Source organism: Oryzias latipes, chromosome 2 (assembly GCF_053564925.1).
Source record: "Oryzias latipes strain Hd-rR chromosome 2, Olatipes_Hd-rR_3.1".
Classification (NCBI taxonomy): Eukaryota; Metazoa; Chordata; class Actinopteri; order Beloniformes; family Adrianichthyidae; genus Oryzias; species Oryzias latipes.
This window is the reverse complement of record NC_136238.1, coordinates 20,737,824-20,761,353: the sequence shown is the minus strand read 5'-3', so window position 1 is coordinate 20,761,353 and position 23,530 is coordinate 20,737,824. Positions and strand designations below refer to the sequence as shown.

The window sequence follows — 23,530 nt, the reverse complement described above, 5'->3', positions numbered from 1 at the left end:
TTCAATTTTGACTGAACTCAAGACGTCTTGTGTTGCACTGACAGGCAACTAACATCTTCTTATGGGATTCTGCCAAGCGTTTCATGACTGATTGAGCTGGCTCCACATAGATTTGCTTTTCAGCAGGAAGTTGAACACGTACTGCCTTTAGTAAGCTCCACAGCTGGAAGACAAGTTCTCAGCCTTCTGATGTCACTGGTGGGTGGGGGTGGGGACCCACAAGCCAATGAATGTTTCTTTTAACAGGAAAAGAAACTGTAAAACAATTATTTTTCCGGCCATAAAGCAGGGCTCACAGAAGTATGTCAACTTTACACAATATAACAAAACACAAGCAGTGTTTTAACATGGCAAAAAGTATTGGTCATGGGTCTGACTCGGGGATTAGGAAAATGCATGGGGCACTTGCTAAACCTACTGCCAGAGTCAAGGACTGGGGAAGCAGTCATCCTTGTTTGAACCCAAGAAGACATACTTACCTGGCAGGGGTGACACCATGATCAAGAAGGTGGTTTGCCCAAGGCGAGGCTCTGTCATTGCACCCTGACCGTGCTGACCCTTGTGAATTCCCCAAATGTGGGAATCTCAATTGCATAATTTGTGGTAGTGGGGGACTGCGTTCGCGCTCTCCCCTGTTTACAATGTAAAAGACAAAGATGTCTTAGAACAGTGAAAGCTTCATGTCCCTCTTCGGAATGCAAAATGTGAGCAGTTTTAGGTGTGATGCAACTAGTGCTTTCTCTCTCTCTATCCCTATCTATATATACGCGTTACATTTTGTTGGATCTTGGACAGGACCAGAGCCCGTCTATAGGCTACATTGGCTTGCATGCGTCTGACGTTAGCGTTAGTGTCCCTTCCTTACAAAGATGGCTGGCCAGGTGCAAAAGACATCAGCCGTTGGGTGTGGAAAACCACCACAAAATCCTCCCTTGCATTGGGGATGTGGGACAACGCAAAAGTCACATCTCTTTCCACAGCAAGTTTGAGCTCAAGTAGGAAACAACAGCCAGAAAAGTGGCCTCTGAACCAAGCAAAGGGGGCATGGAAACCACACCCTTAGAACATTCAATTTTGACTGAACTCAAGACGTCTTGTGTTGCACTGACAGGCAACTAACATCTTCTTATGGGATTCTGCCAAGCGTTTCATGACTGATTGAGCTGGTTCCACATAGGTTTGCTTTTTAGCAGGAAGTTGAACACGTACTGCCTTTAGTAAGCTCCACAGCTGGAAAACAAGTTCTCAGCCTTCTGATGTCACTGGTGGGTGGGGGTGGGGACCCACAAGCCAATGAATGTTTCTTTTAACAGGAAAAGAAACTGAAAAACAATTCTTTTTCCGGCCATAAAGCAGGGCTCACAGAAGTATGTCAACTTTACACAATATAACAAAACACAAGCAGTGTTTTAACATGGCAAAAAGTATTGGTCATGGGTCTGACTCGGGGATTAGGAAAATGCATGGGGCACTTGCTAAACCTACTGCCAGAGTCAAGGACTGGGGAAGCAGTCATCCTTGTTTGAACCCAAGAAGACATACTTACCTGGCAGGGGTGACACCATGATCAAGAAGGTGGTTTGCCCAAGGCGAGGCTCTGTCATTGCACCCTGACCGTGCTGACCCTTGTGAATTCCCCAAATGTGGGAATCTCAACTGCATAATTTGTGGTAGTGGGGGACTGCGTTCGCGCTCTCCCCTGTTTACAATGTAAAAGACAAAGATGTCTTAGAACAGTGAAAGCTTCATGTCCCTCTTCGGAATGCAAAATGTGAGCAGTTTTAGGTGTGATGCAACTAGTGCTTTCTCTCTCTCTATCCCTATCTATATATACGCGTTACATTTTGTTGGATATGGGACAGGACCAGAGCCCGTCTATAGGCTACATTGGCTTGCATGCGTCTGATGTTAGCGTTAGTGTCCCTTCCTTACAAAGATGGCTGGCCAGGTGCAAAAGACATCAGCCGTTGGGTGTGGAAAACCACCACAAAATCCTCCCTTGCATTGGGGATGTGGGACAACGCAAAAGTCACATCTCTTTCCACAGCAAGTTTGAGCTCAAGTAGGAAACAACAGCCAGAAAAGTGGCCTCTGAGCCAAGCAAAGGGGGCATGGAAACCACACCCTTAGAACATTCAATTTTGACTGAACTCAAGACGTCTTGTGTTGCACTGACAGGCAACTAACATCTTCTTATGGGATTCTGCCAAGCGTTTCATGACTGATTGAGCTGGCTCCACATAGATTTGCTTTTCAGCAGGAAGTTGAACACGTACTGCCTTTAGTAAGCTCCACAGCTGGAAGACAAGTTCTCAGCCTTCTGATGTCACTGGTGGGTGGGGATGGGGACCCACAAGCCAATGTATGTTTCTTTTAACAGGAAAATAAACTGTAAAACAATTCTTTTTCCGGCCATAAAGCAGGGCTCACAGAAGTATGTCAACTTTACACAATATAACAAAACACAAGCAGTGTTTTAACATGGCAAAAAGTATTGGTCATGGGTCTGACTCGGGGATTAGGAAAATGCATGGGGCACTTGCTAAACCTACTGCCAGAGTCAAGGACTGGGGAAGCAGTCATCCTAGTTTGAACCCAAGAAGACATACTTACCTGGCAGGGGTGACACCATGATCAAGAAGGCGGTTTGCCCAAGGCGAGGCTCTGTCATTGCACCCTGACCGTGCTGACCCTTGTGAATTCCCCAAATGTGGGAATCTCAACTGCATAATTTGTGGTAGTGGGGGACTGCGTTCGCGCTCTCCCCTGTTTACAATGTAAAAGACAAAGATGTCTTAGAACAGTGAAAGCTTCATGTCCATCTTCGGAATGCAAAATGTGAGCAGTTTTAGGTGTGATGCAACTAGTGCTTTCTCTCTCTCTATCCCTATCTATATCTATATATACGCGTTACATTTTGTTGGATCCTGGACAGGACCAGAGCCCGTCTATAGGCTACATTGGCTTGCATGCGTCTGACGTTAGCGTTAGTGTCCCTTCCTTACAAAGATGGCTGGCCAGGTGCAAAAGACATCAGCCGTTGGGTGTGGAAAACCACCACAAAATCCTCCCTTGCATTGGGGATGTGGGACAACGCAAAAGTCACATCTCTTTCCAAAGCAAGTTTGAGCTCAAGTAGGAAACAACAGCCAGAAAAGTGGCCTCTGAGCCAAGCAAAGGGGGCATGGAAACCACACCCTTAGAACATTCAATTTTGACTGAACTCAAGACGTCTTGTGTTGCACTGACAGGCAACTAACATCTTCTTATGGGATTCTGCCAAGCGTTTCATGACTGATTGAGCTGGCTCCACATAGATTTGCTTTTCAGCAGGAAGTTGAACACGTACTGCCTTTAGTAAGCTCCACAGCTGGAAGACAAGTTCTCAGCCTTCTGATGTCACTGGTGGGTGGGGATAGGGACCCACAAGCCAATGAATGTTTCTTTTAACAGGAAAAGAAACTGTAAAACAATTCTTTTTCCGGCCATAAAGCAGGGCTCACAGAAGTATGTCAACTTTACACAATATAACAAAACACAAGCAGTGTTTTAACATGGCAAAAAGTATTGGTCATGGGTCTGACTCGGGGATTAGGAAAATGCATGGGGCACTTGCTAAACCTACTGCCAGAGTCAAGGACTGGGGAAGCAGTCATCCTTGTTTGAACCCAAGAAGACATACTTACCTGGCAGGGGTGACACCATGATCAAGAAGGTGGTTTGCCCAAGGCGAGGCTCTGTCATTGCACCCTGACCGTGCTGACCCTTGTGAATTCCCCAAATGTGGGAATCTCAACTGCATAATTTCTGGTAGTGGGGGACTGCGTTCGCGCTCTCCCCTGTTTACAATGTAAAAGACAAAGATGTCTTAGAACAGTGAAAGCTTCATGTCCCTCTTCGGAATGCAAAATGTGAGCAGTTTTAGGTGTGATGCAACTAGTGCTTTCTCTCTCTCTATCCCTATCTATATATACGCGTTACATTTTGTTGGATCTTGGACAGGACCAGAGCCCGTCTATAGGCTACATTGGCTTGCATGCGTCTGACGTTAGCGTTAGTGTCCCTTCCTTACAAAGATGGCTGGCCAGGTGCAAAAGACATCAGCCGTTGGGTGTGGAAAACCACCACAAAATCCTCCCTTGCATTGGGGATGTGGGACAACGCAAAAGTCACATATCTTTCCACAGCAAGTTTGAGCTCAAGTAGGAAACAACAGCCAGAAAAGTGGCCTCTGAACCAAGCAAAGGGGGCATGGAAACCACACCCTTAGAACATTCAATTTTGACTGAACTCAAGACGTCTTGTGTTGCACTGACAGGCAACTAACATCTTCTTATGGGATTCTGCCAAGCGTTTCATGACTGATTGAGCTGGTTCCACCTAGGTTTGCTTTTTAGCAGGAAGTTGAACACGTACTGCCTTTAGTAAGCTCCACAGCTGGAAAACAAGTTCTCAGCCTTCTGATGTCACTGGTGGGTGGGGGTGGGGACCCACAAGCCAATGAATGTTTCTTTTAACAGGAAAAGAAACTGAAAAACAATTCTTTTTCCGGCCATAAAGCAGGGCTCACAGAAGTATGTCAACTTTACACAATATAACAAAACACAAGCAGTGTTTTAACATGGCAAAAAGTATTGGTCATGGGTCTGACTCGGGGATTAGGAAAATGCATGGGGCACTTGCTAAACCTACTGCCAGAGTCAAGGACTGGGGAAGCAGTCATCCTAGTTTGAACCCAAGAAGACATACTTACCTGGCAGGGGTGACACCATGATCAAGAAGGCGGTTTGCCCAAGGCGAGGCTCTGTCATTGCACCCTGACCGTGCTGACCCTTGTGAATTCCCCAAATGTGGGAATCTCAACTGCATAATTTGTGGTAGTGGGGGACTGCGTTCGCGCTCTCCCCTGTTTACAATGTAAAAGACAAAGATGTCTTAGAACAGTGAAAGCTTCATGTCCATCTTCGGAATGCAAAATGTGAGCAGTTTTAGGTGTGATGCAACTAGTGCTTTCTCTCTCTCTATCCCTATCTATATCTATATATACGCGTTACATTTTGTTGGATCCTGGACAGGACCAGAGCCCGTCTATAGGCTACATTGGCTTGCATGCGTCTGACGTTAGCGTTAGTGTCCCTTCCTTACAAAGATGGCTGGCCAGGTGCAAAAGACATCAGCCGTTGGGTGTGGAAAACCACCACAAAATCCTCCCTTGCATTGGGGATGTGGGACAACGCAAAAGTCACATCTCTTTCCACAGCAAGTTTGAGCTCAAGTAGGAAACAACAGCCAGAAAAGTGGCCTCTGAGCCAAGCAAAGGGGGCATGGAAACCACACCCTTAGAACATTCAATTTTGACTGAACTCAAGACGTCTTGTGTTGCACTGACAGGCAACTAACATCTTCTTATGGGATTCTGCCAAGCGTTTCATGACTGATTGAGCTGGCTCCACATAGATTTGCTTTTCAGCAGGAAGTTGAACACGTACTGCCTTTAGTAAGCTCCACAGCTGGAAGACAAGTTCTCAGCCTTCTGATGTCACTGGTGGGTGGGGATGGGGACCCACAAGCCAATGAATGTTTCTTTTAACAGGAAAAGAAACTGTAAAACAATTCTTTTTCCGGCCATAAAGCAGGGCTCACAGAAGTATGTCAACTTTACACAATATAACAAAACACAAGCAGTGTTTTAACATGGCAAAAAGTATTGGTCATGGGTCTGACTCGGGGATTAGGAAAATGCATGGGGCACTTGCTAAACCTACTGCCAGAGTCAAGGACTGGGGAAGCAGTCATCCTTGTTTGAACCCAAGAAGACATACTTACCTGGCAGGGGTGACACCATGATCAAGAAGGTGGTTTGCCCAAGGCGAGGCTCTGTCATTGCACCCTGACCGTGCTGACCCTTGTGAATTCCCCAAATGTGGGAATCTCAACTGCATAATTTGTGGTAGTGGGGGACTGCGTTCGCGCTCTCCCCTGTTTACAATGTAAAAGACAAAGATGTCTTAGAACAGTGAAAGCTTCATGTCCCTCTTCGGAATGCAAAATGTGAGCAGTTTTAGGTGTGATGCAACTAGTGCTTTCTCTCTCTCTATCCCTATCTATATATACGCGTTACATTTTGTTGGATCTTGGACAGGACCAGAGCCCGTCTATAGGCTACATTGGCTTGCATGCGTCTGACGTTAGCGTTAGTGTCCCTTCCTTACAAAGATGGCTGGCCAGGTGCAAAAGACATCAGCCGTTGGGTGTGGAAAACCACCACAAAATCCTCCCTTGCATTGGGGATGTGGGACAACGCAAAAGTCACATATCTTTCCACAGCAAGTTTGAGCTCAAGTAGGAAACAACAGCCAGAAAAGTGGCCTCTGAACCAAGCAAAGGGGGCATGGAAACCACACCCTTAGAACATTCAATTTTGACTGAACTCAAGACGTCTTGTGTTGCACTGACAGGCAACTAACATCTTCTTATGGGATTCTGCCAAGCGTTTCATGACTGATTGAGCTGGTTCCACCTAGGTTTGCTTTTTAGCAGGAAGTTGAACACGTACTGCCTTTAGTAAGCTCCACAGCTGGAAAACAAGTTCTCAGCCTTCTGATGTCACTGGTGGGTGGGGGTGGGGACCCACAAGCCAATGAATGTTTCTTTTAACAGGAAAAGAAACTGAAAAACAATTCTTTTTCCGGCCATAAAGCAGGGCTCACAGAAGTATGTCAACTTTACACAATATAACAAAACACAAGCAGTGTTTTAACATGGCAAAAAGTATTGGTCATGGGTCTGACTCGGGGATTAGGAAAATGCATGGGGCACTTGCTAAACCTACTGCCAGAGTCAAGGACTGGGGAAGCAGTCATCCTAGTTTGAACCCAAGAAGACATACTTACCTGGCAGGGGTGACACCATGATCAAGAAGGCGGTTTGCCCAAGGCGAGGCTCTGTCATTGCACCCTGACCGTGCTGACCCTTGTGAATTCCCCAAATGTGGGAATCTCAACTGCATAATTTGTGGTAGTGGGGGACTGCGTTCGCGCTCTCCCCTGTTTACAATGTAAAAGACAAAGATGTCTTAGAACAGTGAAAGCTTCATGTCCATCTTCGGAATGCAAAATGTGAGCAGTTTTAGGTGTGATGCAACTAGTGCTTTCTCTCTCTCTATCCCTATCTATATCTATATATACGCGTTACATTTTGTTGGATCCTGGACAGGACCAGAGCCCGTCTATAGGCTACATTGGCTTGCATGCGTCTGACGTTAGCGTTAGTGTCCCTTCCTTACAAAGATGGCTGGCCAGGTGCAAAAGACATCAGCCGTTGGGTGTGGAAAACCACCACAAAATCCTCCCTTGCATTGGGGATGTGGGACAACGCAAAAGTCACATCTCTTTCCACAGCAAGTTTGAGCTCAAGTAGGAAACAACAGCCAGAAAAGTGGCCTCTGAGCCAAGCAAAGGGGGCATGGAAACCACACCCTTAGAACATTCAATTTTGACTGAACTCAAGACGTCTTGTGTTGCACTGACAGGCAACTAACATCTTCTTATGGGATTCTGCCAAGCGTTTCATGACTGATTGAGCTGGCTCCACATAGATTTGCTTTTCAGCAGGAAGTTGAACACGTACTGCCTTTAGTAAGCTCCACAGCTGGAAGACAAGTTCTCAGCCTTCTGATGTCACTGGTGGGTGGGGATGGGGACCCACAAGCCAATGAATGTTTCTTTTAACAGGAAAAGAAACTGTAAAACAATTCTTTTTCCGGCCATAAAGCAGGGCTCACAGAAGTATGTCAACTTTACACAATATAACAAAACACAAGCAGTGTTTTAACATGGCAAAAAGTATTGGTCATGGGTCTGACTCGGGGATTAGGAAAATGCATGGGGCACTTGCTAAACCTACTGCCAGAGTCAAGGACTGGGGAAGCAGTCATCCTTGTTTGAACCCAAGAAGACATACTTACCTGGCAGGGGTGACACCATGATCAAGAAGGTGGTTTGCCCAAGGCGAGGCTCTGTCATTGCACCCTGACCGTGCTGACCCTTGTGAATTCCCCAAATGTGGGAATCTCAACTGCATAATTTGTGGTAGTGGGGGACTGCGTTCGCGCTCTCCCCTGTTTACAATGTAAAAGACAAAGATGTCTTAGAACAGTGAAAGCTTCATGTCCATCTTCGGAATGCAAAATGTGAGCAGTTTTAGGTGTGATGCAACTAGTGCTTTCTCTCTCTCTATCCCTATCTATATCTATATATACGCGTTACATTTTGTTGGATCTTGGACAGGACCAGAGCCCGTCTATAGGCTACATTGGCTTGCATGCGTCTGACGTTAGCGTTAGTGTCCCTTCCTTACAAAGATGGCTGGCCAGGTGCAAAAGACATCAGCCGTTGGGTGTGGAAAACCACCACAAAATCCTCCCTTGCATTGGGGATGTGGGACAACGCAAAAGTCACATCTCTTTCCACAGCAAGTTTGAGCTCAAGTAGGAAACAACAGCCAGAAAAGTGGCCTCTGAGCCAAGCAAAGGGGGCATGGAAACCACACCCTTAGAACATTCAATTTTGACTGAACTCAAGACGTCTTCTGTTGCACTGACAGGCAACTAACATCTTCTTATGGGATTCTGCCAAGCGTTTCATGACTGATTGAGCTGGCTCCACATAGATTTGCTTTTCAGCAGGAAGTTGAACACGTACTGCCTTTAGTAAGCTCCACAGCTGGAAGACAAGTTCTCAGCCTTCTGATGTCACTGGTGGGTGGGGATGGGGACCCACAAGCCAATGTATGTTTCTTTTAACAGGAAAAGAAACTGTAAAACAATTCTTTTTCGGGCCATAAAGCAGGGCTCACAGAAGTATGTCAACTTTACACAATATAACAAAACACAAGCAGTGTTTTAACATGGCAAAAAGTATTGGTCATGGGTCTGACTCGGGGATTAGGAAAATGCATGGGGCACTTGCTAAACCTACTGCCAGAGTCAAGGACTGGGGAAGCAGTCATCCTTGTTTGAACCCAAGAAGACATACTTACCTGGCAGGGGTGACACCATGATCAAGAAGGTGGTTTGCCCAAGGCGAGGCTCTGTCATTGCACCCTGACCGTGCTGACCCTTGTGAATTCCCCAAATGTGGGAATCTCAACTGCATAATTTGTGGTAGTGGGGGACTGCGTTCGCGCTCTCCCCTGTTTACAATGTAAAAGACAAAGATGTCTTAGAACAGTGAAAGCTTCATGTCCATCTTCGGAATGCAAAATGTGAGCAGTTTTAGGTGTGATGCAACTAGTTCTTTCTCCCTCTCTCTATCCCTATCTATATCTATATATACGCGTTACATTTTGTTGGATCTTGGACAGGACCAGAGCCCGTCTATAGGCTACATTGGCTTGCATGCGTCTGACGTTAGCGTTAGTATCCCTTCCTTACAAAGATGGCTGGCCAGGTGCAAAAGACATCAGCCGTTGGGTGTGGAAAACCACCACAAAATCCTCCCTTGCATTGGGGATGTGGGACAACGCAAAAGTCACATCTCTTTCCACAGCAAGTTTGAGCTCAAGTAGGAAACAACAGCCAGAAAAGTGGCCTCTGAGCCAAGCAAAGGGGGCATGGAAACCACACCCTTAGAACATTCAATTTTGACTGAACTCAAGACGTCTTCTGTTGCACTGACAGGCAACTAACATCTTCTTATGGGATTCTGCCAAGCGTTTCATGACTGATTGAGCTGGCTCCACATAGATTTGCTTTTCAGCAGGAAGTTGAACACGTACTGCCTTTAGTAAGCTCCACAGCTGGAAGACAAGTTCTCAGCCTTCTGATGTCACTGGTGGGTGGGGATGGGGACCCACAAGCCAATGTATGTTTCTTTTAACAGGAAAAGAAACTGTAAAACAATTCTTTTTCGGGCCATAAAGCAGGGCTCACAGAAGTATGTCAACTTTACACAATATAACAAAACACAAGCAGTGTTTTAACATGGCAAAAAGTATTGGTCATGGGTCTGACTCGGGGATTAGGAAAATGCATGGGGCACTTGCTAAACCTACTGCCAGAGTCAAGGACTGGGGAAGCAGTCATCCTTGTTTGAACCCAAGAAGACATACTTACCTGGCAGGGGTGACACCATGATCAAGAAGGTGGTTTGCCCAAGGCGAGGCTCTGTCATTGCACCCTGACCGTGCTGACCCTTGTGAATTCCCCAAATGTGGGAATCTCAACTGCATAATTTGTGGTAGTGGGGGACTGCGTTCGCGCTCTCCCCTGTTTACAATGTAAAAGACAAAGATGTCTTAGAATAGTGAAAGCTTCATGTCCATCTTCGGAATGCAAAAGGTGAGCAGTTTTAGGTGTGATGCAACTAGTGCTTTCTCTCTCTCTCTATCCCTATCTATATCTATATATACGCGTTACATTTTGTTGGATCTTGGACAGGACCAGAGCCCGTCTATAGGCTACATTGGCTTGCATGCGTCTGACGTTAGCGTTAGTGTCCCTTCCTTACAAAGATGGCTGGCCAGGTGCAAAAGACATCAGCCGTTGGGTGTGGAAAACCACCACAAAATCCTCCCTTGCATTGGGGATGTGGGACAACGCAAAAGTCACATCTCTTTCCAAAGCAAGTTTGAGCTCAAGTAGGAAACAACAGCCAGAAAAGTGGCCTCTGAGCCAAGCAAAGGGGGCATGGAAACCACACCTTTAGAACATTCAATTTTGACTGAACTCAAGACGTCTTGTGTTGCACTGACAGGCAACTAACATCTTCTTATGGGATTCTGCCAAGCGTTTCATGACTGATTGAGCTGGCTCCACATAGATTTGCTTTTCAGCAGGAAGTTGAACACGTACTGCCTTTAGTAAGCTCCACAGCTGGAAGACAAGTTCTCAGCCTTCTGATGTCACTGGTGGGTGGGGATGGGGACCCACAAGCCAATGTATGTTTCTTTTAACAGGAAAAGAAACTGTAAAACAATTCTTTTTCCGGCCATAAAGCAGGGCTCACAGAAGTATGTCAACTTTACACAATATAACAAAACACAAGCAGTGTTTTAACATGGCAAAAAGTATTGGTCATGGGTCTGACTCGGGGATTAGGAAAATGCATGGGGCACTTGCTAAACCTACTGCCAGAGTCAAGGACTGGGGAAGCAGTCATCCTTGTTTGAACCCAAGAAGACATACTTACCTGGCAGGGGTGACACCATGATCAAGAAAGTGGTTTGCCCAAGGCGAGGCTCTGTCATTGCACCCTGACCGTGCTGACCCTTGTGAATTCCCCAAATGTGGGAATCTCAACTGCATAATTTGTGGTAGTGGGGGACTGCGTTCGCGCTCTCCCCTGTTTACAATGTAAAAGACAAAGATGTCTTAGAACAGTGAAAGCTTCATGTCCATCTTCGGAATGCAAAATGTGAGCAGTTTTAGGTGTGATGCAACTAGTGCTTTCTCTCTCTCTATCCCTATCTATATATACGCGTTACATTTTGTTGGATCTTGGACAGGACCAGAGCCCGTCTATAGGCTACATTGGCTTGCATGCGTCTGATGTTAGCGTTAGTGTCCCTTCCTTACAAAGATGGCTGGCCAGGTGCAAAAGACATCAGCCGTTGGGTGTGGAAAACCACCACAAAATCCTCCCTTGCATTGGGGATGTGGGACAACGCAAAAGTCACATCTCTTTCCACAGCAAGTTTGAGCTCAAGTAGGAAACAACAGCCAGAAAAGTGGCCTCTGAGCCAAGCAAAGGGGGCATGGAAACCACACCCTTAGAACATTCAATTTTGACTGAACTCAAGACGTCTTGTGTTGCACTGACAGGCAACTAACATCTTCTTATGGGATTCTGCCAAGCGTTTCATGACTGATTGAGCTGGCTCCACATAGATTTGCTTTTCAGCAGGAGGTTGAACACGTACTGCCTTTAGTAAGCTCCACAGCTGGAAGACAAGTTCTCAGCCTTCTGATGTCACTGGTGGGTGGGGATGGGGACCCACTAGCCAATGAATGTTTCTTTTAACAGGAAAATAAACTGTAAAACAATTCTTTTTCCGGCCATAAAGCAGGGCTCACAGAAGTATGTCAACTTTACACAATATAACAAAACACAAGCAGTGTTTTAACATGGCAAAAAGCATTGGTCATGGGTCTGACTCGGGGATTAGGAAAATGCATGGGGCACTTGCTAAACCTACTGCCAGAGTCAAGGACTGGGGAAGCAGTCATCCTTGTTTGAACCCAAGAAGACATACTTACCTGGCAGGGGTGACACCATTATCCAGAAGGTGGTTTGCCCAAGGCGAGGCTCTGTCATTGCATCCTGACCGTGCTGACCCTTGTGAATTCCCCAAATGTGGGAATCTCAACTGCATAATTTGTGGTAGTGGGGGACTGTGTTCGCGCTCTCCCCTGTTTACAATGTAAAAGACAAAGATGTCTTAGAACAGTGAAAGCTTCATGTCCATCTTCGGAATGCAAAAGGTGAGCAGTTTTAGGTGTGATGCAACTAGTGCTTTCTCTCTCTCTCTATCTATCCCTATCTATATCTATATATACGCGTTACATTTTGTTGGATCTTGGACAGGACCAGAGCCCGTCTATAGGCTACTTTGGCTTGCATGCGTCTGACGTTAGCGTTAGTGTCCCTTCCTTACAAAGATGGCTGGCCAGGTGCAAAAGACATCAGCCGTTGGGTGTGGAAAACCACCACAAAATCCTCCCTTGCATTGGGGATGTGGGACAACGCAAAAGTCACATCTCTTTCCAAAGCAAGTTTGAGCTCAAGTAGGAAACAACAGCCAGAAAAGTGGCCTCTGAGCCAAGCAAAGGGGGCATGGAAACCACACCCTTAGAACATTCAATTTTGACTGAACTCAAGACGTCTTGTGTTGCACTGACAGGCAACTAACATCTTCTTATGGGATTCTGCCAAGCGTTTCATGACTGATTGAGCTGACTCCACATAGATTTGCTTTTCAGCAGGAAGTTGAACACGTACTGCCTTTAGTAAGCTCCACAGCTGGAAGACAAGTTCTCAGCCTTCTGATGTCACTGGTGGGTGGGGGTGGGGACCCACAAGCCAATGAATGTTTCTTTTAACAGGAAAATAACCTGTAAAACAATTCTTTTTCCGGCCATAAAGCAGGGCTCACAGAAGTATGTCAACTTTACACAATATAACAAAACACAAGCAGTGTTTTAACATGGCAAAAAGTATTGGTCATGGGTCTGACTCGGGGATTAGGAAAATTCATGGGGCACTTGCTAAACCTACTGCCAGAGTCAAGGACTGGGGAAGCAGTCACCCAAATGTGGGAATCTCAACTGCATAATTTTTGGTAGTGGGGGACTGTGTTCGCGCTCTCCCCTGTTTACAATGTAAAAGACAAAGATGTCTTAGAACAGTGAAAGCTTCATGTCCATCTTCGGAATGCAAAATGTGAGCAGTTTTAGGTGTGATGCAACTAGTGCTTTCTCTCTCTCTCTATCTATCCCTATCTATATCTATATATACGCGTTACATTTTGTTGGATCTTGGACAGGACCAGAGCCCGTCTATAGGCTACATTGGCTTGCATGCGTCTGACGTTAGCGTTAGTGTCCCTTCCTTACAAAGATGGCTGGCCAGGTGCAAAAGACATCAGCCGTTGGGTGTGGAAAACCACCACAAAATCCTCCCTTGCATTGGGGATGTGGGACAACGCAAAAGTCACATCTCTTTCCAAAGCAAGTTTGAGCTCAAGTAGGAAACAAAAGCCAGAAAAGTGGCCTCTGAGCCAAGCAAAGGGGGCATGGAAACCACACCCTTAGAACATTCAATTTTGACTGAACTCAAGACGTCTTGTGTTGCACTGACAGGCAACTAACATCTTCTTATGGGATTCTGCCAAGCGTTTCATGACTGATTGAGCTGGCTCCACATAGATTTGCTTTTCAGCAGGAAGTTGAACACGTACTGCCTTTAGTAAGCTCCACAGCTGGAAGACAAGTTCTCAGCCTTCTGATGTCACTGGTGGGTGGGGATGGGGACCCACAAGCCAATGAATGTTTCTTTTAACAGGAAAAGAAACTGTAAAACAATTCTTTTTCCGGCCATAAAGCAGGGCTCACAGAAGTATGTCAACTTTACACAATATAACAAAACACAAGCAGTGTTTTAACATGGCAAAAAGTATTGGTCATGGGTCTGACTCGGGGATTAGGAAAATGCATGGGGCACTTGCTAAACCTACTGCCAGAGTCAAGGACTGGGGAAGCAGTCATCCTTGTTTGAACCCAAGAAGACATACTTACCTGTCAGGGGTGACACCATGATCAAGAAGGTGGTTTGCCCAAGGCGAGGCTCTGTCATTGCACCCTGACCATGCTGACCCTTGTGAATTCCCCAAATGTGGGAATCTCAACTGCATAATTTGTGGTAGTGGGGGACTGCGTACGCGCTCTCCCCTGTTTACAATGTAAAAGACAAAGATGTCTTAGAACAGTGAAAGCTTCATCTCCATCTTTGGAATGCATAATGTGAGCAGTTTTAGGTGTGATGCAACTAGTGCTTTCTCTCTCTCTCTATCCCTATCTATATCTATATATACGCGTTACATTTTGTTGGATCTTGGACAGGACCAGAGCCCGTCTATAGGCTACATTGGCTTGCATGCGTCTGACGTTAGCGTTAGTGTCCCTTCCTTACAAAGATGGCTGGCCAGGTGCAAAAGACATCAGCCGTTGGGTGTGGAAAACCACCACAAAATCCTCCCTTGCATTGGGGATGTGGGACAATGCAAAAGTCACATCTCTTTCCAAAGCAAGTTTGAGCTCAAGTAGGAAACAACAGCCAGAAAAGTGGCCTCTGAGCCAAGCAAAGGGGGCATGGAAACCACACCCTTAGAACATTCAATTTTGACTGAACTCAAGACGTCTTGTGTTGCACTGACAGGCAACTAACATCTTCTTATGGGATTCTGCCAAGCGTTTCATGACTGATTGAGCTGGCTCCACATAGATTTGCTTTTCAGCAGGAAGTTGAACACGTACTGCCTTTAGTAAGCTCCACAGCTGGAAGACAAGTTCTCAGCCTTCTGATGTCACCTGTGGGTGGGGATGGGGACCCACAAGCCAATGTATGTTTCTTTTAACAGGAAAAGAAACTGTAAAACAATTCTTTTTCCGGCCATAAAGCAGGGCTCACAGAAGTATGTCAACTTTACACAATATAACAAAACACAAGCAGTGTTTTAACATGGCAAAAAGTATTGGTCATGGGTCTGACTCGGGGATTAGGAAAATGCATGGGGCACTTGCTAAACCTACTGCCAGAGTCAAGGACTGGGGAAGCAGTCATCCTTGTTTGAACCCAAGAAGACATACTTACCTGGCAGGGGTGACACCATGATCAAGAAAGTGGTTTGCCCAAGGCGAGGCTCTGTCATTGCACCCTGACCGTGCTGACCCTTGTTAATTCCCCAAATGCTGGAATCTCAACTGCATAATTTGTGGTAGTGGGGGACTGTGTTCGCGCTCTCCCCTGTTTACAATGTAAAAGACAAAGATGTCTTAGAACAGTGAAAGCTTCATATCCATCTTTGGAATGCAAATTGTGAGCAGTTTTAGGTGTGATGCAACTAGTGCTTTCTCTCTCTCTCTCTATCCCTATCTATATCTATATATACGCGTTACATTTTGTTGGATCTTGGACAGGACCAGAGCCCGTCTATAGGCTACATTGGCTTGCATGCGTCTGACGTTAGCGTTAGTGTCCCTTCCTTACAAAGATGGCTGGCCAGGTGCAAAAGACATCAGCCGTTGGGTGTGGAAAACCACCACAAAATCCTCCCTTGCATTGGGGATGTGGGACAACGCAAAAGTCACATCTCTTTCCAAAGCAAGTTTGAGCTCAAGTAGGAAACAACAGCCAGAAAAGTGGCCTCTGAGCCAAGCAAAGGGGGCATGGAAACCACACCCTTAGAACATTCAATTTTGACTGAACTCAAGACGTCTTGTGTTGCACTGACAGGCAACTAACATCTTCTTATGGGATTCTGCCAAGCGTTTCATGACTGATTGAGCTGGCTCCACATAGATTTGCTTTTCAGCAGGAAGTTGAACACGTACTGCCTTTAGTAAGCTCCACAGCTGGAAGACAAGTTCTCAGCCTTCTGATGTCACTGGTGGGTGGGGATGGGGACCCACAAGCCAATGAATGTTTCTTTTAACAGGAAAAGAAACTAAAACAATTCTTTTTCCGGCCATAAAGCAGGGCTCACAGAAGTATGTCAACTTTACACAATATAACAAAACACAAGCAGTGTTTTAACATGGCAAAAAGTATTGGTCATGGGTCTGACTCGGGGATTAGGAAAATGCATGGGGCACTTGCTAAACCTACTGCCAGAGTCAAGGACTGGGGAAGCAGTCATCCTTGTTTGAACCCAAGAAGACATACTTACCTGTCAGGGGTGACACCATGATCAAGAAGGTGGTTTGCCCAAGGCGAGGCTCTGTCATTGCACCCTGACCATGCTGACCCTTGTGAATTCCCCAAATGTGGGAATCTCAACTGCATAATTTGTGGTAGTGGGGGACTGCGTTCGCGCTCTCCCCTGTTTACAATGTAAAAGACAAAGATGTCTTAGAACAGTGAAAGCTTCATGTCCATCTTTGGAATGCATAATGTGAGCAGTTTTAGGTGTGATGCAACTAGTGCTTTCTCTCTCTCTCTATCCCTATCTATATCTATATATACGCGTTACATTTTGTTGGATCTTGGACAGGACCAGAGCCCGTCTATAGGCTACATTGGCTTGCATGCGTCTGACGTTAGCGTTAGTGTCCCTTCCTTACAAAGATGGCTGGCCAGGTGCAAAAGACATCAGCCGTTGGGTGTGGAAAACCACCACAAAATCCTCCCTTGCATTGGGGATGTGGGACAATGCAAAAGTCACATCTCTTTCCAAAGCAAGTTTGAGCTCAAGTAGGAAACAACAGCCAGAAAAGTGGCCTCTGAGCCAAGCAAAGGGGGCATGGAAACCACACCCTTAGAACATTCAATTTTGACTGAACTCAAGACGTCTTGTGTTGCACTGACAGGCAACTAACATCTTCTTATGGGATTCTGCCAAGCGTTTCATGACTGATTGAGCTGGCTCCACATAGATTTGCTTTTCAGCAGGAAGTTGAACACGTACTGCCTTTAGTAAGCTCCACAGCTGGAAGACAAGTTCTCAGCCTTCTGATGTCACCTGTGGGTGGGGATGGGGACCCACAAGCCAATGTATGTTTCTTTTAACAGGAAAAGAAACTGTAAAACAATTCTTTTTCCGGCCATAAAGCAGGGCTCACAGAAGTATGTCAACTTTACACAATATAACAAAACACAAGCAGTGTTTTAACATGGCAAAAAGTATTGGTCATGGGTCTGACTCGGGGATTAGGAAAATGCATGGGGCACTTGCTAAACCTACTGCCAGAGTCAAGGACTGGGGAAGAAGTCATCCTTGTTTGAACCCAAGAAGACATACTTACCTGGCAGGGGTGACACCATGATCAAGAAAGTGGTTTGCCCAAGGCGAGGCTCTGTCATTGCACCCTGACCGTGCTGACCCTGGTGAATTCCCCAAATGTGGGAATCTCAACTGCATAATTTGTGGTAGTGGGGGACTGCGTTCGCGCTCTCCCCTGTTTACAATGTAAAAGACAAAGATGTCTTAGAACAGTGAAAGCTTCGTGTCCATCTTCGGAATGCAAAATGTGAGCAGTTTTAGGTGAGATGCAACTAGTGCTTTCTCCCTCTCTCTATCCCTATCTATATCTATATATACGCGTTACATTTTGTTGGATCTTGGACAGGACCAGAGCCCGTCTATAGGCTACATTGGCTTGCATGCGTCTGACGTTAGCGTTAGTGTCCCTTCCTTACAAAGATGGCTGGCCAGGTGCAAAAGACATCAGCCGTTGGGTGTGGAAAACCACCACAAAATCCTCCCTTGCATTGGGGATGTGGGACAACGCAAAAGTCACATCTCTTTCCACAGCAAGTTTGAGCTCAAGTAGGAAACAACAGCCAGAAAAGTGGCCTCTGAGCCAAGCAAAGGGGGCATGGAAACCACACCCTTAGAACATTCAATTTTGACTGAACTCAAGACGTCTTGTGTTGCACTGACAGGCAACTAACATCTTCTTATGGGATTCTGCCAAGCGTTTCATGACTGATTGAGCTGGCTCCACATAGATTTGCTTTTCAGCAGGAAGTTGAACACGTACTGCCTTTAGTAAGCTCCACAGCTGGAAGACAAGTTCTCAGCCTTCTGATGTCACTGGTGGGTGGGGATGGGGACCCACAAGCCAATGAATGTTTCTTTTAACAGGAAAAGAAACTGTAAAACAATTCTTTTTCCGGCCATAAAGCAGGGCTCACAGAAGTATGTCAACTTTACACAATATAACAAAACACAAGCAGTGTTTTAACATGGCAAAAAGCATTGGTCATGGGTCTGACTCGGGGATTAGGAAAATGCATGGGGCACTTGCTAAACCTACTGCCAGAGTCAAGGACTGGGGAAGCAGTCATCCTTGTTTGAACCCAAGAAGACATACTTACCTGGCAGGGGTGACACCATTATCCAGAAGGTGGTTTGCCCAAGGCGAGGCTCTGTCATTGCACCCTGACCGTGCTGACCCTTGTGAATTCCCCAAATGTGGGAATCTCAACTGCATAATTTGTGGTAGTGGGGGACTGCGTTCGCGCTCTCCCCTGTTTACAATGTAAAAGACAAAGATGTCTTAGAACAGTGAAAGCTTCATGTCCATCTTCGGAATGCAAAATGTGAGCAGTTTTAGGTGTGATGCAACTAGTGCTTTCTCCCTCTCTCTATCCCTATCTATATCTATATATACGCGTTACATTTTGTTGGATCTTGGACAGGACCAGAGCCCGTCTATAGGCTACATTGGCTTGCATGCGTCTGACGTTAGCGTTAGTGTCCCTTCCTTACAAAGATGGCTGGCCAGGTGCAAAAGACATCAGCCGTTGGGTGTGGAAAACCACCACAAAATCCTCCCTTGCATTGGGGATGTGGGACAATGCAAAAGTCACATCTCTTTCCAAAGCAAGTTTGAGCTCAAGTAGGAAACAACAGCCAGAAAAGTGGCCTCTGAGCCAAGCAAAGGGGGCATGGAAACCACACCCTTGGAACATTCAATTTTGACTGAACTCAAGACGTCTTGTGTTGCACTGACAGGCAACTAACATCTTCTTATGGGATTCTGCCAAGCGTTTCATGACTGATTGAGCTGGCTCCACATAGATTTGCTTTTCAGCAGGAAGTTGAACACGTACTGCCTTTAGTAAGCTCCACAGCTGGAAGACAAGTTCTCAGCCTTCTGATGTCACCTGTGGGTGGGGATGGGGACCCACAAGCCAATGTATGTTTCTTTTAACAGGAAAAGAAACTGTAAAACAATTCTTTTTCCGGCCATAAAGCAGGGCTCACAGAAGTATGTCAACTTTACACAATATAACAAAACACAAGCAGTGTTTTAACATGGCAAAAAGTATTGGTCATGGGTCTGACTCGGGGATTAGGAAAATGCATGGGGCACTTGCTAAACCTACTGCCAGAGTCAAGGACTGGGGAAGCAGTCATCCTTGTTTGAACCCAAGAAGACATACTTACCTGGCAGGGGTGACACCATGATCAAGAAAGTGGTTTGCCCAAGGCGAGGCTCTGTCATTGCACCCTGACCGTGCTGACCCTGGTGAATTCCCCAAATGTGGGAATCTCAACTGCATAATTTGTGGTAGTGGGGGACTGCGTTCGCGCTCTCCCCTGTTTACAATGTAAAAGACAAAGATGTCTTAGAACAGTGAAAGCTTCATGTCCATCTTCGGAATGCAAAATGTGAGCAGTTTTAGGTGTGATGCAACTAGTGCTTTCTCCCTCTCTCTATCCCAATCTATATCTATATATACGCGTTACATTTTGTTGGATCTTGGACAGGACCAGAGCCCGTCTATAGGCTACATTGGCTTGCATGCGTCTGACGTTAGCGTTAGTGTCCCTTCCTTACAAAGATGGCTGGCCAGGTGCAAAAGACATCAGCCGTTGGGTGTGGAAAACCACCACAAAATCCTCCCTTGCATTGGGGATGTGGGACAACGCAAAAGTCCCATCTATTTCCACAGCAAGTTTGAGCTCAAGTAGGAAACAACAGCCAGAAAAGTGGCCTCTGAGCCAAGCAAAGGGGGCATGGAAACCACACCCGTAGAACATTCAATTTTGACTGAACTCAAGACGTCTTGTGTTGCACTGACAGGCAACTAACATCTTCTTATGGGATTCTGCCAAGCGTTTCATGACTGATTGAGCTGGCTCCACATAGATTTGCTTTTCAGCAGGAAGTTGAACACGTACTGCCTTTAGTAAGCTCCACAGCTGGAAGACAAGTTCTCAGCCTTCTGATGTCACTGGTGGGTGGGGATGGGGACCCACAAGCCAATGAATGTTTCTTTTAACAGGAAAAGAAACTGTAAAACAATTATTTTTCCGGCCATAAAGCAGGGCTCACAGAAGTATGTCAACTTTACACAATATAACAAAACACAAGCAGTGTTTTAACATGGCAAAAAGTATTGGTCATGGGTCTGACTCGGGGATTAGGAAAATGCATGGGGCACTTGCTAAACCTACTGCCAGAGTCAAGGACTGGGGAAGCAGTCATCCTTGTTTGAACCCAAGAAGACATACGTACCTGGCAGGGGTGACACCATGATCAAGAAAGTGGTTTGCCCAAGGCGAGGCTCTGTCATTGCACCCTGACCGTGCTGACCCTTGTTAATTCCCCAAATGTGGGAATCTCAACTGCATAATTTGTGGTAGTGGGGGACTGCGTTCGCGCTCTCCCCTGTTTACAATGTAAAAGACAAAGATGTCTTAGAACAGTGAAAGCTTCATGTCCATCTTCGGAATGCAAAATGTGAGCAGTTTTAGGTGTGATGCAACTAGTGCTTTCTCCCTCTCTCTATCCCTATCTATATCTATATATACGCGTTACATTTTGTTGGATCTTGGACAGGACCAGAGCCCGTCTATAGGCTACATTGGCTTGCATGCGTCTGACGTTAGCGTTAGTGTCCCTTCCTTACAAAGATGGCTGGCCAGGTGCAAAAGACATCAGCCGTTGGGTGTGGAAAACCACCACAAAATCCTCCCTTGCATTGGGGATGTGGGACAACGCAAAAGTCACATCTCTTTCCACAGCAAGTTTGAGCTCAAGTAGGAAACAACAGCCAGAAAAGTGGCCTCTGAGCCAAGCAAAGGGGGCATGGAAACCACACCCTTAGAACATTCAATTTTGACTGAACTCAAGACGTCTTGTGTTGCACTGACAGGCAACTAACATCTTCTTATGGGATTCTGCCAAGCGTTTCATGACTGATTGAGCTGGCTCCACATAGATTTGCTTTTCAGCAGGAAGTTGAACACGTACTGCCTTTAGTAAGCTCCACAGCTGGAAGACAAGTTCTCAGCCTTCTGATGTCACTGGTGGGTGGGGATGGGGACCCACAAGCCAATGAATGTTTCTTTTAACAGGAAAAGAAACTGTAAAACAATTCTTTTTCCGGCCATAAAGCAGGGCTCACAGAAGTATGTCAACTTTACACAATATAACAAAACACAAGCAGTGTTTTAACATGGCAAAAAGTATTGGTCATGGGTCTGACTCGGGGATTAGGAAAATGCATGGGGCACTTGCTAAACCTACTGCCAGAGTCAAGGACTGGGGAAGCAGTCATCCTTGTTTGAACCCAAGAAGACATACTTACCTGGCAGGGGTGACACCATGATCAAGAAAGTGGTTTGCCCAAGGCGAGGCTCTGTCATTGCACCCTGACCGTGCTGACCCTTGTTAATTCCCCAAATGTGGGAATCTCAACTGCATAATTTGTGGTAGTGGGGGACTGCGTTCGCGCTCTCCCCTGTTTACAATGTAAAAGACAAAGATGTCTTAGAACAGTGAAAGCTTCATGTCCACCTTCGGAATGCAAAATGTGAGCAGTTTTAGGTGTGATGCAACTAGTGCTTTCTCCCTCTCTCTATCCCTATCTATATCTATATATACGCGTTACATTTTGTTGGATCTTGGACAGGACCAGAGCCCGTCTATAGGCTACATTGGCTTGCACGCGTCTGACGTTAGCGTTAGTGTCCCTTCCTTACAAAGATGGCTGGCCAGGTGCAAAAGACATCAGCCGTTGGGTGTGGAAAACCACCACAAAATCCTCCCTTGCATTGGGGATGTGGGACAACGCAAAAGTCACATCTCTTTCCACAGCAAGTTTGAGCTCAAGTAGGAAACAACAGCCAGAAAAGTGGCCTCTGAGCCAAGCAAAGGGGGCATGGAAACCACACCCTTAGAACATTCAATTTTGACTGAACTCAAGACGTCTTGTGTTGCACTGACAGGCAACTAACATCTTCTTATGGGATTCTGCCAAGCGTTTCATGACTGATTGAGCTGGCTCCACATAGATTTGCTTTTCAGCAGGAAGTTGAACACGTACTGCCTTTAGTAAGCTCCACAGCTGGAAGACAAGTTCTCAGCCTTCTGATGTCACTGGTGGGTGGGGATGGGGACCCACAAGCCAATGAATGTTTCTTTTAACAGGAAAAGAAACTGTAAAACAATTCTTTTTCCGGCCATAAAGCAGGGCTCACAGAAGTATGTCAACTTTACACAATATAACAAAACACAAGCAGTGTTTTAACATGGCAAAAAGCATTGGTCATGGGTCTGACTCGGGGATTAGGAAAATGCATGGGGCACTTGCTAAACCTACTGCCAGAGTCAAGGACTGGGGAAGCAGTCCTCCTTGTTTGAACCCAAGAAGACATACTTACCTGGCAGGGGTGACACCATGATCAAGAAGGTGGTTTGCCCAAGGCGAGGCTCTGTCATTGCACCCTGACCGTGCTGACCCTTGTGAATTCCCCAAATGTGGGAATCTCAACTGCATAATTTGTGGTAGTGGGGGACTGCGTTCGCGCTCTCCCCTGTTTACAATGTAAAAGACAAAGATGTCTTAGAACAGTGAAAGCTTCATGTCCATCTTTGGAATGCAAATTGTGAGCAGTTTTAGGTGTGATGCAACTAGTGCTTTCTCTCTCTCTCTATCCCTATCTATATCTATATATACGCGTTACATTTTGTTGGATCTTGGACAGGACCAGAGCCCGTCTATAGGCTACAATGGCTTGCATGCATCTGACGTTAGCGTTAGTGTCCCTTCCTTACAAAGATGGCTGGCCAGGTGCAAAAGACATCAGCCGTTGGGTGTGGAAAACCACCACAAAATCCTCCCTTGCATTGGGGATGTGGGACAACGCAAAAGTCACATCTCTTTCCACAGCAAGTTTGAGCTCAAGTAGGAAACAACAGCCAGAAAAGTGGCCTCTGAGCCAAGCAAAGGGGGCATGGAAACCACACCCTTAGAACATGCAATTTTGACTGAACTCAAAACGTCTTGTGTTGCACTGA

The 23,530-nt window shown here is 46.0% G+C and overlaps 21 non-coding genes across 21 annotated transcripts; all 21 read left to right on the top strand.

Annotated features, from left to right (window-relative positions):
* Positions 1–471: 471 nt before the first annotated feature.
* LOC144990620 (U1 spliceosomal RNA) lies at positions 472–635 on the top strand. Its single transcript, XR_013654579.1, has one exon. It is a non-coding gene; the product is annotated as a U1 spliceosomal RNA (small nuclear RNA).
* Positions 636–1,538: 903 nt separating this feature from the next.
* On the top strand, positions 1,539–1,702 carry LOC144990690 (U1 spliceosomal RNA). The gene has a single exon (XR_013654649.1). It is a non-coding gene; the product is annotated as a U1 spliceosomal RNA (small nuclear RNA).
* A 903-nt stretch (positions 1,703–2,605) lies between these two features.
* LOC144990630 (U1 spliceosomal RNA) lies at positions 2,606–2,769 on the top strand. The gene has a single exon (XR_013654589.1). It is a non-coding gene; the product is annotated as a U1 spliceosomal RNA (small nuclear RNA).
* Positions 2,770–3,678: 909 nt separating this feature from the next.
* On the top strand, positions 3,679–3,842 carry LOC144990593 (U1 spliceosomal RNA). Its single transcript, XR_013654549.1, has one exon. It is a non-coding gene; the product is annotated as a U1 spliceosomal RNA (small nuclear RNA).
* Positions 3,843–4,745: 903 nt separating this feature from the next.
* Positions 4,746–4,909, top strand: LOC144990629 (U1 spliceosomal RNA). Its single transcript, XR_013654588.1, has one exon. It is a non-coding gene; the product is annotated as a U1 spliceosomal RNA (small nuclear RNA).
* Positions 4,910–5,818: 909 nt separating this feature from the next.
* LOC144990679 (U1 spliceosomal RNA) lies at positions 5,819–5,982 on the top strand. The gene has a single exon (XR_013654638.1). It is a non-coding gene; the product is annotated as a U1 spliceosomal RNA (small nuclear RNA).
* Positions 5,983–6,885: 903 nt separating this feature from the next.
* On the top strand, positions 6,886–7,049 carry LOC144990628 (U1 spliceosomal RNA). Its single transcript, XR_013654587.1, has one exon. It is a non-coding gene; the product is annotated as a U1 spliceosomal RNA (small nuclear RNA).
* Positions 7,050–7,958: 909 nt separating this feature from the next.
* Positions 7,959–8,122, top strand: LOC144990668 (U1 spliceosomal RNA). The gene has a single exon (XR_013654627.1). It is a non-coding gene; the product is annotated as a U1 spliceosomal RNA (small nuclear RNA).
* A 909-nt stretch (positions 8,123–9,031) lies between these two features.
* LOC144990659 (U1 spliceosomal RNA) lies at positions 9,032–9,195 on the top strand. Its single transcript, XR_013654618.1, has one exon. It is a non-coding gene; the product is annotated as a U1 spliceosomal RNA (small nuclear RNA).
* Positions 9,196–10,106: 911 nt separating this feature from the next.
* Positions 10,107–10,270, top strand: LOC144990647 (U1 spliceosomal RNA). The gene has a single exon (XR_013654606.1). It is a non-coding gene; the product is annotated as a U1 spliceosomal RNA (small nuclear RNA).
* Positions 10,271–11,181: 911 nt separating this feature from the next.
* On the top strand, positions 11,182–11,345 carry LOC144990608 (U1 spliceosomal RNA). The gene has a single exon (XR_013654566.1). It is a non-coding gene; the product is annotated as a U1 spliceosomal RNA (small nuclear RNA).
* Positions 11,346–12,248: 903 nt separating this feature from the next.
* LOC144990702 (U1 spliceosomal RNA) lies at positions 12,249–12,412 on the top strand. The gene has a single exon (XR_013654661.1). It is a non-coding gene; the product is annotated as a U1 spliceosomal RNA (small nuclear RNA).
* A 1,873-nt stretch (positions 12,413–14,285) lies between these two features.
* Positions 14,286–14,449, top strand: LOC144990692 (U1 spliceosomal RNA). The gene has a single exon (XR_013654651.1). It is a non-coding gene; the product is annotated as a U1 spliceosomal RNA (small nuclear RNA).
* A 911-nt stretch (positions 14,450–15,360) lies between these two features.
* Positions 15,361–15,524, top strand: LOC144990711 (U1 spliceosomal RNA). Its single transcript, XR_013654670.1, has one exon. It is a non-coding gene; the product is annotated as a U1 spliceosomal RNA (small nuclear RNA).
* Positions 15,525–16,435: 911 nt separating this feature from the next.
* On the top strand, positions 16,436–16,599 carry LOC144990680 (U1 spliceosomal RNA). Its single transcript, XR_013654639.1, has one exon. It is a non-coding gene; the product is annotated as a U1 spliceosomal RNA (small nuclear RNA).
* A 911-nt stretch (positions 16,600–17,510) lies between these two features.
* Positions 17,511–17,674, top strand: LOC144990654 (U1 spliceosomal RNA). Its single transcript, XR_013654613.1, has one exon. It is a non-coding gene; the product is annotated as a U1 spliceosomal RNA (small nuclear RNA).
* A 911-nt stretch (positions 17,675–18,585) lies between these two features.
* Positions 18,586–18,749, top strand: LOC144990664 (U1 spliceosomal RNA). The gene has a single exon (XR_013654623.1). It is a non-coding gene; the product is annotated as a U1 spliceosomal RNA (small nuclear RNA).
* A 911-nt stretch (positions 18,750–19,660) lies between these two features.
* LOC144990652 (U1 spliceosomal RNA) lies at positions 19,661–19,824 on the top strand. The gene has a single exon (XR_013654611.1). It is a non-coding gene; the product is annotated as a U1 spliceosomal RNA (small nuclear RNA).
* A 911-nt stretch (positions 19,825–20,735) lies between these two features.
* On the top strand, positions 20,736–20,899 carry LOC144990697 (U1 spliceosomal RNA). The gene has a single exon (XR_013654656.1). It is a non-coding gene; the product is annotated as a U1 spliceosomal RNA (small nuclear RNA).
* A 911-nt stretch (positions 20,900–21,810) lies between these two features.
* Positions 21,811–21,974, top strand: LOC144990678 (U1 spliceosomal RNA). The gene has a single exon (XR_013654637.1). It is a non-coding gene; the product is annotated as a U1 spliceosomal RNA (small nuclear RNA).
* A 911-nt stretch (positions 21,975–22,885) lies between these two features.
* LOC144990635 (U1 spliceosomal RNA) lies at positions 22,886–23,049 on the top strand. Its single transcript, XR_013654594.1, has one exon. It is a non-coding gene; the product is annotated as a U1 spliceosomal RNA (small nuclear RNA).
* The last annotated feature ends 481 nt before the right edge of the window (positions 23,050–23,530 follow it).